General features: G+C 45.3%; 1 protein-coding gene across 1 annotated transcript in view; it reads right to left on the bottom strand.

The window, feature by feature from the left end:
• BRINP1 (bone morphogenetic protein/retinoic acid inducible neural-specific 1) overlaps positions 1–12,493 on the bottom strand; it is an 87,511-nt gene that overhangs the window by 71,798 nt on the left and 3,220 nt on the right. The window lies entirely within an intron of this gene.

The following is a 12,493-nucleotide window of genomic DNA, read 5'->3' as shown; positions in this document are numbered from 1 at the left end:
TAGGGTCTACAAGGGGAAGGAAGAGGGTCTGGAAGAATTCAGAGCTATTTGTAAAACAAACACTGCTGTTTCAGCACAACCTGTGCAGTTGGCCAGCATTGCCATCACTCGTGGGCATGCTGAAGGGGTGACTTCCAGTATGGCATGTGCCAGGTGCCATCACAACTCCTCCCGCTCCAAAGGGGACATTCAGAATGAATGCCCAGAAGACTTTCTTGTGGATGCTGAAAGATTCACACCTTTGCGGGCTGGGAACAGGACAGAACATGCTAAACTGCATTTTACTGTTTCATTGGCAGATGAAACTGCCAAAGGGAGTGAGCAGTCCCTTCCACCAGAATGCACACTACGGACTTCTGCTAGGTTTTCCCACTGCTTGATAGATCCTACATGCCTCTGCAGCTTCACAAAGTGGTTCTGTCAGAAAGCAATCCAGAGCAGGCGTCACATTTGTTTCTTCAACAGCCTGACTCCCAGAAAGATCCTGTGCAATCAGCTGGCCAAATCCAAATCTGAAAAACACCTTCATCCACTGGTCATGATTAATTAATTCTGCTTCCACATTCCCCAGGGCACCTAGCAGCTAGTCAGAGCTGCTGGAGAAAGAGACACTGCTGTGGAAAAGGAATAAACTGACTCTCCTCAACTGCAGCCATGGAATTAGATAATAAATGGCTAGATAGATAAATAATTTTCTGTGAGTGGTAAATCAAATGCAGAACAGGAATACAGCTAGCTGGCTTATCCCTGTGAAATCAAAGGTGTTTGGAAGGAGTTTCCAAAGAAAGAAGGGCATTTATAGTCTACTGTGCTCATGAAGACATAGCCTGAAGTTATCTATCATGTCTAATGTGACTGTTTACAATGACAGACAGCTATTCTTGGACATTTTATTCTTGGTATAATATTCTTGGACCAAGGCAGCTCAAGGAAGCTTCCTCCTAATTTACATCTCTGTTTTCTCCCTCCTCCTGCCTGGATTGCAGACTAGACAACATCTTTGTTCCCACGGCATCAACATGTTTTCCCCCCACCAGCTGTTGTGTGCTTGGCCTGTGTTCCTCAGGGAGCTATAGGTATCAGCCCAAAGTACAGATTCTTCAGTCTCTTCTCCTATCTGCCCCTTAAATGCCTCTCCTCCCTAAATCCATAGGATTTTCTGGGTCTCTGTCCAGATTTGTCCATTAACCACACAACAGAGGCTCCAGTGACAAAAATGTTATTCTGCAGGACTTGAGGAAGTCGGCAGGAGTTCCAGCAACATCCTGGACTCAGGTACCGACCCGGTGATGTGCATTGTACCAAGCAGATGGCCGTCTAATCCCTGCCAGCATGCAATGCCCCGTGCGCAGAGAGGACCCGTAACCCCTGTCTGATTGAATATGCATATTCACATCTGATTTTACTCGAGCACTAGACGTCCCTGTGCACAGACTCATCCGGATAAATCAAGTGCGAGACATCCACATTTGAGGACCTGTCACAGCAAAGAGGAGGAATCTGCTGGTTCCCCTTTGCCCACATATGTCGCGGTCCTGTAAGTCTTTGCTCTCCTTTTGGCCCCTGTATCCCTGAGGATACAAGTCCCACCTTTCAGATATCCTTATGCTTTCCTTCTTAGACATTCGGTTTGGACTCTGTGCTCCCATTGCAGTGAGGGTTTCCCAGCATGCAGTTGGTTGTTCTGCCTTCCTGCACACCTTCACCCGGAGTCTGAAATCAATTCAGATCACCCCCTTCCTTCCCCCTTTGCTACTCTTCTCCTTCACCCACCTTGCTCCTTCTTTGTCCATTGCAGCAGGCACAGCCAAGACACATTATTAACACTTGCCACTTCATTAGTAATCTTCTACAGGAGGAGCAGAGAAGGAGAAAAGAGGAAAGTGTGCAAAAATGGAGAGTAAGGAAAGTCGAATTAAAGGAAAAGTAACAAAGAATTGAAGGTGTGAATGAGAAAGTGCAGGAGTAGGAGAAGTATGAGAAAAATCTAATGGGTGAGAAAGAGATTTGTAATTAATCTGCCTTCTAGCGAGAGAGCAGGGAAATGGAAGTCAAGACTGCAGGCTTCCCTATATGCTTCTGCTACTGATTTACTCTGTGACTTCAGACAAATCTTTTTATTTTCTCCTTTTATCGCCCACTGCTGTGTACCCTTTGAGTATATGTTATTTGAGGTATGAATTGTTTTTAACTGTGTGTAGCATAAAGGAAACTGCAATCATAGGCACTAAAGATGCGAGACATTATTTTTAACGCATACTAAAATTAGGCACAAAAAAGTGCTTGGGGATTGACTGACAATGTTTGTTAATTCAGGTTGAATCCATTAGATAGTTACTGTCAAAAAATGGGATGGGAAAAATTTAAAAGAATCAAAGTAGATGACGGCATTATTTCTTAATTTACATGCTTCATTCTGAAATGTTTACAAAGTAGATCTAGAAGGAAATAAAAAAACGTAAACAAAAGTAAAACAATACAGTTGTGAAAAAAGCTATGCATTTCTGCAAAATTTAAAGTTTTGAAGTGATTTTCTATTCTCCTTTCCTTTTAGTCCCACATATAATAGAAGTCTTTTCATTATTCCCCCCACCCCAATTATGTTTGAATTGCTAAAATTAATTTTTTCCCTTCCTTTTTTGTTTCAGAAGCACACTGACAAAAAAAAAGGGGGGGGGGGAAATCATTATTCACTTATCCCTACTAGGAATTACAATAACTGTCTGTCAGATCTTCATAACAACATGAGGGATCTCAGCAAGGCTGAGTTTCTGTGAGTTTCTTAAGCTGATGACTTTCATAGTCCTTTGCTCTCTTCTAGTCTAAACCTGCATTCAACAGAGAACTTAAAGTGAAATAATTAGATTTACAGAAAAATAAATGTGGAAATCCTTGTATCAAAAATGAGAGAACAGTTCCCAGGAAGTAACAAGAGACTGGATTTACTTTTTCCATTAGAAATTGCCATATACTGCTGTTTTATTTTAAGACAGTCACACCATCCCTTTTTATCCTCTATTTCTCTGAATTGTTTCTTTTCGCTTCTCTTGGCTCTCTTTTTTTTTTAAACACCACTATCTCTAACATGTAACCAAACAGGCATGAGGTCCCTACAGAAAATTGGAACGTGTGATGTCCAAGTGCATCTGACATTAAGCCAAAAAAAGCATAGCTCCCTGCAATCAGCCATCTCTGATTCAAACCACTGAAGTGCTCTCTGAATGAGACACAGACACGCAGGGATGGGAACAGCATGTACCGGGGATCCTGCTCCTCGGGCATCGTCTGGCATCCATTTCTGTGTCTGGTCTCTCAAGCATAGGACCCTGCTCACAGCCACCCACTGGCAATCTCAGTCCCAGAGGTATTTAGGGAAGCATCACCTGCTTAGCTTCCTGCGTCTGGTGGATTTAAAGAAAACTAGGCATGTATATAGGAGTTAGGTATCTAAATATCTCTGGGTGTTTCTACAGTGCCAAAGAACTTGGCTCCTGCGTTCCTTAGCCATAGACATTGCATTTGTATTAGTTTGCTTTAGGGGTTTCTTCAGGAGGAAACAAGCTTCCAGTAAGAAGAAACCCAGTTCTGGGTATATTTCGCTTTATTAACATTAGTTGTGGGCAATATGAGCAAGCACAAACCCTCCAATGGCTTATTGACATCTTCCATGGTCTTTTAGCACTGTCTCAGAAGACACTGCACGCTCAAACACTCTGCACATGCACATTGGACATGGAAAATGCATCCTGAGCATCTTACTACAAAAATACTGCATTATTGAGCTGGAAATGAGCCCTCATATCTTTTCAAGACCCTGGAATTTTAAAATTACACATAAAAATAAAATCCAGAGTGTATTTCAGCTCTGCTGTTGATGTCCTTTTCCTCAGCTCCAAATCTTATTTATGGATGTCTTCAGACAATCAGTAATGCTGTGCAAGGGCAGCAGAGTGTGTATTTGTCCCCAGCCCTTCTGCCCACCTCTATTATGGCACTTGAGGGAGGGTCATGCCCCCAGCATCAAAGGAGCGTCCCTGTTATCTGAGACACGAAGGGCTTGGGGACTGTACTTCACTGGTCTCAAGGCTCTACAGAAGAGCTCCCTTGGAGAAGCAGCAGCGAGAAAAAAAAAAAAAATGCCACGGACAAAATTTCTGTCCTCAAAATTGAAAACAAACAAAGTAATGAGAAGCACTGCAGGAGAATCCACTGGTAGGAAGGACTTATCAGCCTCTTTTGCTCTTCTTCTTAATGTAAGCAGCTTTATCATTAATTGCTATTTACTGCAAATGCTGAAGTTGGTAAAAAGACTAATATGCTGCACTGAAACAGCATTCTTGATCCAGGCTTCTTAAAGCACAATGCACCTATGTGTGTGTGTGCACACATGTGTGTGCGCATGCACGCTTGCACAATTCATTGTGTGTGTTGTGTAAGAGCCCCATATATGTGTGCAAGGGAGGGAAACAGATACAATTAGCATCTTCTTCCCTTATATATTCCAGTAAAAAGCCAAGTTCATTAGCGGTCTTAGGCAATAAGAAGAGAAATTCATTCAGGCCAGATTTCTAAACATTGAGCCATTTTGCTGGGGTGGAGGGGAGATGGATGCAATCCAGTGCTGCCTTTGCCCAGCACTGCAAATGTAAAGACTCAGCACTGCTGAATACCAGTCTTTGGGGGGCTATATTTCCTGAGGACACAGGTTGCTGAATTCTTAAAAAAATCCAGATTTTTTCCCCATGCCAAACTTGGAGCAGAGTTCCCTGGGTGGCTCACATCCACTGTGTGAGGTGGAGGGCTCAGAACCGCAGCACTGACTGTAAGAAATTCAGCTCCTATGCATGGAAACACACGCATTTAAAAAGCTCTTCTGAAAGGTACCAGCCTAAGTGACCTGCCCAAGTTCATATATAACATGTCGGTGACAGCATCGGGATTGAACTATCTTGCTACAGTGCTGCTTTATTCACACGGTGCTGTTGCATTCCAAAACAGCCACTGCTCCCGGTCCGCTGCTACCTTCCACTTCTTATCGCAGTCTCCTTAGAGACACATCTGTCCTGTGCTCTGTAAACCGTAATATACCTATAGTCTTTTATTCACTATCCGTCACCATGCAGTTTTATTACAGATCCCTGAATTATCCAGCCTAGTCTACAATCTACTTATTCCTGCCAGCCATTCTCCCTTTCGACCCTCGCCTCACCTTTCAGCCTTGTCAGTGTTTTAAGTCTTCCAGGCACTTGAAATGCAGGGACAATTCTGATTCCCCAGGGGAAATCCAGCAGAATTTCACTGAGGCCAGTCTGCTGGTCTCTCTCTCTCTCTTTTTTAAATGCAGATGGTTGGAAATCAGAAACTAGCACTGGTCTCTGCAGTCACATTTGAACCAATCCTTCAAGAATACTAACTCACAACTGCCATTTTAAAGCTCTGATCTCCATTCTTGCCATCTATAAAATTTTATTCCCCTCCCTTCTCTGCTCCTTTCATCAGAAATCAATCTTCCAATAATGCAGGTAAACTGCAATCCTACCTCATAGCTGGTTTTTTGGCATGCATCTTTCTCATGCATTTTGCAGAATGAAAGCTCCCTTGTCCATACTTCTCCTTTCCAGCCAAGCCTATAAGCACAGTAATCATCACACCTACACAACACCTCGTCAGCAGACTTGCACCTGCCGGTCACATCTCTCTCTTGTTTGCAATCTGGGAAGCAAAGGAATCATTCTTCCCGATGTGGTAATTTGTCTCAGCATTCGCACTTGCCTTGCTAGTGAACTTTGTGTTCCTCCCTGCCAGCTCTCCCCTCCCTCCCAGACGCAGTCACACATCTCTCCAATTTATTCCATCTAGTCTATATGCTTTCCTTGCAGCCATCAGCTTTTCATCCTTCCCACCTTTCAGAAGGAAACCCAGTTTTATTACCTGTCTCAGCCCCAGTGCAGATGACCGTGGAAGAGTAGTCTCCTCTCTGCTCACCTAGAGATGCTTATGGCCACTGGACAAGTGGCCCTCAGCAAGTGTCACCTGTCGAAGCTGAACACCCCTGTCTGTACACGACAGCCTGTTCTCTCTTCACCTGAACGTCTGTCTTCAGCAACAGGAAAAAAATGGCCGATATGAGAGGAAGAGTATGGAGAAAGGCAGGTTCTTTCCTCCAACCAACACAGCCCTAGCCATGGTGGAAGACCATGGGCAGGATGCAGGACTGTGCCCAGCACATGGCAGACAGGGTGGACCTCCGTCTGGGGGAGGCACCTTGGGACCCTCTGGTGCACGGGGAGGTGGCCCTGGAGAGAAAATGTGGGGAGAGGAGATGGGACACTAATGGGCTCCTTAACTGAGCTCTCTCCACTCTGTCACTCCTACCAGGCTAGTTTGGTCAAATCTCTAGATTTAACGCACCTGAGCATTTATCTCTGCCCCAGCCTTCCTGCGTAAGCTTGGGCAAATTCTTTCAGGTGATATTTTACAAACACTTTGGAGGCCGATTTTCCAAGTGTTCAGCATAACCCACTGCAATATTTAAGTTCCTGTTTTCTAAAATGTTCCATTACCTTGCCACCAAGTACTTCCAAAATCCATCAAGGCCAAGCCCGAGCTCCTATTCCTGCAAACTGAAATGCTTCCACTGACTCTAATAGGATTTGAATTGATCCCGAGCCTTGTGCTGCACTGCCTCTGGCACTGAGCAGAGGTGACAGCATTCCCTGTTTCTTTTCCTCCCCCTCTGTCTGGACTGCAGGCCCTCGAGGGCAAGAAGCTTGCATCTGTACAATACCCAGCACTGGGAGACTCCAGGCTCATCTGAGCTCGGCACCATCCTGCAGATAACGGTGGTGATAGAGGAAACTGAAACGTGCAGCACGGGGTCATTGCCACTGCTTATAACCACCCATTTTCTGTCCTACTTCAATATCTACTGTAATCAGTGAAATTACTTTTGTGGGAGTTGACACAGAAGAAGAGATTGTTGGATTGATATTCTGTCTGGCATTGATGAAAACCTTTTTATAATACCTTAATCCAGCACCCACAGAAGCAATTTGCTAATCTCTTGCTGACTTAGCTTCTAGCAGGATCGACCATATCCAGTCATATTACCTGGCCAGCCATATTACATTCCTTCTATGCAGTGAGAAAATGTCCTTCCTGACCCCAGAAGATGGTCAGCTTTTGCTTTGAAGCATGAGATCTGATTACCATTGTCCTAGATTGCAGAGCTGCAAATGCTATTAATTGCTACAAAGTTATGTAGCCTTTTACACTTCAAATCCATCCAGACTTTCATCTCAGCGACATCCTGCAGCAGGGAATTGTGTAGCTTCACTATACACTGAAGAAAGGACTATTTCCTTTTAATTTGCTTTAAAAGTTGTGCCCTTTAATTTTGATGTGTCCCCTTGTTCTTTTATCATCAAAGCGTTAAAATGTTTCTGATCACTTTTCATTCTAACCTTCATATACTTTTGTACTGGAACCCAAATGTCCCTTCTTACTCCCAGCTTTCCCAGACTAAATAAACTCTTCTTTCCAGGCTTTCCTTATTTAACTTGTTAATATTTGTAAAGCAATTTAAAATATATTAATATGGTTCAATTATAATATCACTTCTATTTTCCATCCTTCCTTTTAATGTCTCAAGTATCCATCTAATTTGCCATCAATCTCCATTGATTCTCCCTCTGATGATATGTTAGTCTTTATAATATCCCGGGGAATATTTCTTCTGCCTTCCTGACCAGCATTTTGGAACAAAGAAGCTGAACTCCGGCAGATCATAAACATGATTCACTCTACACTCATCATGTGTATGGATTTGCTGTTGCTTAGACTTTGATCCTGGAAACAGTTTCATTATGTCCATGGGACTGTAATTAAAAATTTGTCTGTGTGATTCAGATTGCAGGATTAGGCCCTTTGCAGTCATGATTGCACTGCGTCAGTGACACTTGAGCACATGTTTGAAAGCAAGCCTATATTTGATATTCTTTGAGCAATGTCTAAGCGCTCGGTTACATACCCTGCAGAAGTGGGGCCTGCATGCCATTTAAACGAGGGGTATGATTTGATGTCTATCCAGTCACAAATAGGGGAGAGATGGACAATGAGAAATGGTTATTCACTCCTCTTTCCCCCAGAAAGTTGGAGACACCCAAGGAAATTATGTGGTACCAGATCTAAAAAATCCCAAACAAAATGCTTTTGCACACAACTCATAACTAATTCCATTACTGCAGAATATTATGAAAACCAAAAGCATAAAAGGACTCAATAAAGAAACAGCCATACCCACAAGAGCTAGGCTTCCTTCTGATGCTGCACATGACAGTCCTGAGACAACTACTGACTTTGCATGTCCCCAAACAGCTGAAAGGTTATCCCAGGAGTGACAGCACTCATCCATGCCTTCCTGATCCCTTCAGTGTCCTACTGTTTTGGTTCAACCACTTCTCAGTTTTTCCCAGTCTTAACAAGGCCTGATCCAGCTCCATCGCCAAAACATATCACTCCTTCCTCCATGTCACTAGCAAATACCCTGAGCAACACATCCAGTTCTGATCACTGTCTTTTAATGTTAACGCTTCTCCCCCAAGAAGCAAGTAAGAGGATTGATACACACGTGTCTCTAAATGCACAAAAAAGGATTTTATCAAAATATTTACGAGAATGCAAATTACTGCTATTAGGTTACTTTAAGGCAGCACCATACAAATATTCTGGGACAATCCTAACTGGTGGCTTTTCCCTGGCTGTTTAGATTTATCTATTCCCTGGCCTAAAATATGGTACAGCAACCCACCATAATTTTCAAATACTTTATAGTTCTCTTATAGGAGCATGGAAATGGCAGATAAACACATTATCAGCATTCTCAGGCATAAAACAGCGAAGCCTGGAGTTGTTTTGCAGAAGCAACTCTGAATTTGGACAACATGACATAAGCAATTCTAGAAATAGCTGCTGGTCTTAAGGCTACGTTACATGTATCCTCATTGCTGCTTTTTTATCTCCGTTCGCAATTTTAGCACAAACGTTATGCTTTCTTTGTTAATTCTTTCCTTCAACTTTCTCAGTATTTCTCAAGCATTTTTCAATTTCACCTTGTACTTCTAAGCTCTGCCTGCTCCCTCAAAACACACCTTTGATTTTTGACTGCAAATCTCCCCCAGCACAGAGCAGTGTGAGAAATGTCTGAAATAACTCTAGCATCCTCATCTTCTAGGCAAGGAGGTGGTCTGAGCCAGGAGGGACCCATAGCCGCATATGTACCCCAGCATATGTCTGAGGGCTTCACTTACCCGCTCACCATCTGTACCTGCTTGAAGTGCAGTCACATGCCGAAAGCAGCCAGGCTGCTCTGGCACTCGTAGCTTTCCTCACTGCTGTCTATTCCACTGATCCCAGAAGTCCAGCTAAAGATTCACACCTGCTCGTCCTGGTTCTCCTGCCTGCCCTGCGTTGTCAGCCTCCTCCCTAGGGTCACAGTTCATTTTCTTCCATCCTTCCTTAGTGAGCTTTAGTTTCTTTGTAATTTTCTAACTATTGCTCTGAACTCTTGAATAAACTTCTTTATTTATTCTTCTGGTCCTGCAGCCACACCTGGAATGTACTGCCCACAGAAGGCAATGGTTATAAGGCTCGCCCTCCCTGTCTTCCACCCTGCTTAGCAATTCAGCATCCACAACTGCAAGGATAAATTACCACAAAGGTCTCCAATGTTAGCAATGTATCTGACAACCTCATACGCAGCTCCAGCAGGGTAAAGAGATGGCTAAATGGGATCAGTTGTGCCGACTCAGGACTTCTGGCCAAAACTGCATCCAAAATCATGATGGATACAGCAGAGTCTAGAGCGCAGGCCAGGTTCTAAATCACGCTCTAAATCAAGCCCTAAGAAAGAGATCCTCACTCACCATGAAGCCAGTTAACTCCCCTGGCTTTGACAGGCTGTGATGATTTACAGCAAGCGGTTCCAAGCTTTTCACAGGTACTTGCTGTACAACATATTTCGGCTGTAATATGCATAGATATAAAAGTCCAAACTACAAGAAGACCTGTCGTAAGGCTCCAGGCTTTATCTTCTATAAGCACCAGGTGAAAGAGCGCACTTTCTCTCAGGATATCCATGAGACAGGTCCCAAGTAAGAAGGTACTGCACGAACCAGGGCTACTCTGCTGGAAATCGGGCAGTATGGGAGAACGGATGGGAATGTGAGAGCTGCCTCTGCTCCTATATTCTGTTTTGATTTCCAGCAAAAAGCCCTGGTGAAAATTTTTTTTTCTGGAGCTTCTCTTATTTGTGAGAACCTCTCATAGCTTGGTTTGCAAGCTTTTGTGTCATTGCTTCATATGTGTCAGCTCAGAGCTGCCTTTGTTGTAATTTGTGAACCTCTGGGAGGAAAGATGTCACTGTGATGGCAATACTCCATCGAACAGTGCCCACTGCTAACACACAGAGAGAATTTGTTCTAGGACTTGAAAGCCATACTGGTGCTCCTGGCACCTGAGTTTCTATCTCTGCCCAGCATTTCTATCACCAATATAAACGGTGAACAACAACAGTATGTGTCTGGCAAAAGCTATTCGCTCTGTCCTCCTCTGGAGGCCACCATTTGAAGCTGTTTTAGATTATTTGCTCCAATCAGTTGCTACTGCTCTGACTTACTGTTATTTCTATTGCCAGTGTAAGAGGTGATCCATCTGCAGTGCAACTAGTTGTTTTTCTGAAATAGGAGCAGGCAATGGTGTGTATGAGAGTTCAAGCATTGGGGAACGCTGTGTCAACACCTAGAGACATGCCATCACCAGAGCCGCAGGGGCATGGATGCCACCATGGGTACCACTCTCACCCAGCGCTGCGCTTCAAACAGGTCTGTCAGCAGACACAGCAACAGCTTTGTGCATAGCTAAGCTCTGTCAGCTGCGCCTTGTAGGCAACCATAAAATAGATGTAGAGCACATGACTTCAGAAGAACAAATAGCAAAAATAAATAAGCGTCTTTCCCTCTCTCCTGTGATGCTGCTTACAGGTCCTGCCTCAAGGCTGCAAGAAAACAGCTCACTGAGCTGGAGGCTGCAAAGGTTTAGACATGTACTAAACTCCCCAACTCAAGCACAGACGGAACCCTGGGCCTGACTCTTAGCTCCTTTTCAAAATGACATGTTTATGCCACCTTCACTGAGAACCTGATCCAGCATCCCCGAAATAAACTTGAGTCCTTCAGTCATCTTCAGCTCAGTCTAAATCAGCTGTTCCTCTGATTTCTGCTCTTTCTCCTGTTCCTCCCTCCCACTAGTCCTAGCACCTTTTCTTCCCTGAAACAGAACAGCTTAGCCCATCAAGTCAGCAACAGCTATCCTCTGCCTGCTCTCAAACCCTGGTGAACGTCACCTCATTTTTCTAGTCCAGCTCTGCCCAGGTTTGACTCTCTCCAGACAGAAGAATCCAGCAGATATATCCAGTTTCCTTGCCCAGGCCTCTTTGCTTGGTAATGTTTCCCTTTTCTGCACCGATTACAAGCCGCAAGCCTGCTGCAGCCCTGTCCAGCCGAGCTCCAGTCCCAGCAGGTCGGCTGGACGTGGCAGCGCAGAGGCACAGCGAGCAGGGAAAAACCTCCCCTGGCATCCGAGAACACTCCAGGGTATCGCACGTAGCTGGGAGGAGATGCTTTGCCCTGACTCAGCTCAGCACTATTCAGTAACTCAGCATCCTGCTCCGGGTGGCAGCCATCTTCCAGGCAAGAGGAAGAACGGCAGGATCAGGCCACGGTCCATGGGTCTATTTAGAAGCCAGATCTCTCCGTGCATGGATATTCTCCCTTTCCGGGAAGCTGCTTTGCATGGCCTGGAAGGAAATGGGCCAAGGTCCTTACGGTTGTTAAAAAATCTCGTGATACTTTTGCAAGAGGGATGGTGTAAATCAAACCACAGGGCACAAGCTACCTAACTCCGGGTAATTTATATTCTGCCTCACTAAGTTCATCTCTGCACTTTCAATGCATGAAGTGATTTTTCACTTCCCCTGTAGTATTTGCTGGCACGGAAAAGCTGCTGGGCTCTGTCCCAGAAGTAGCTGCATTTCATCACCGCGTAAAAGATTCCTGCGTCTATGGGGCCAGATCCTCAGCAGAACTCCCGGACGCACCCGCGGGGTTTGCGGCCGGCAAGGATCCGGCCCGAAGCCATTCAGCTGCACCTGGGCTCCTCGGAGAAGAGGGCCCTGTTGTTATTTACCGCGAGTGCGTGCGTCCCTCCCGCCCCCGTATTATTATTAGCGCTTGGCTCCCGCTCCGCGGAGCCGGGGCAGGCGGGGGGCGGTCCCACCCCCCCCTCCGCGGCCGGGCGCTGCGTGGAGCCACAGCGCCCCCTCCTGGGCCACGGCGGCACCGCCCGCCCCGCCGCCGCGGAGGGGCTCCGCGCTGGCGCAGCGGGGCGCGGAGATGCCCGGGGGGGGGGCGGGGGGCCCGGGGGGGGGGGGGGGTTC

This window comes from Haliaeetus leucocephalus, unplaced genomic scaffold (genome assembly GCF_000737465.1).
Source record: "Haliaeetus leucocephalus isolate CR32 unplaced genomic scaffold, Haliaeetus_leucocephalus-4.0 Scaffold306, whole genome shotgun sequence".
In the NCBI taxonomy this organism is placed as follows: domain Eukaryota; kingdom Metazoa; phylum Chordata; class Aves; order Accipitriformes; family Accipitridae; genus Haliaeetus; species Haliaeetus leucocephalus.
This window is presented reverse-complemented; position numbering and strand designations above follow the sequence as displayed.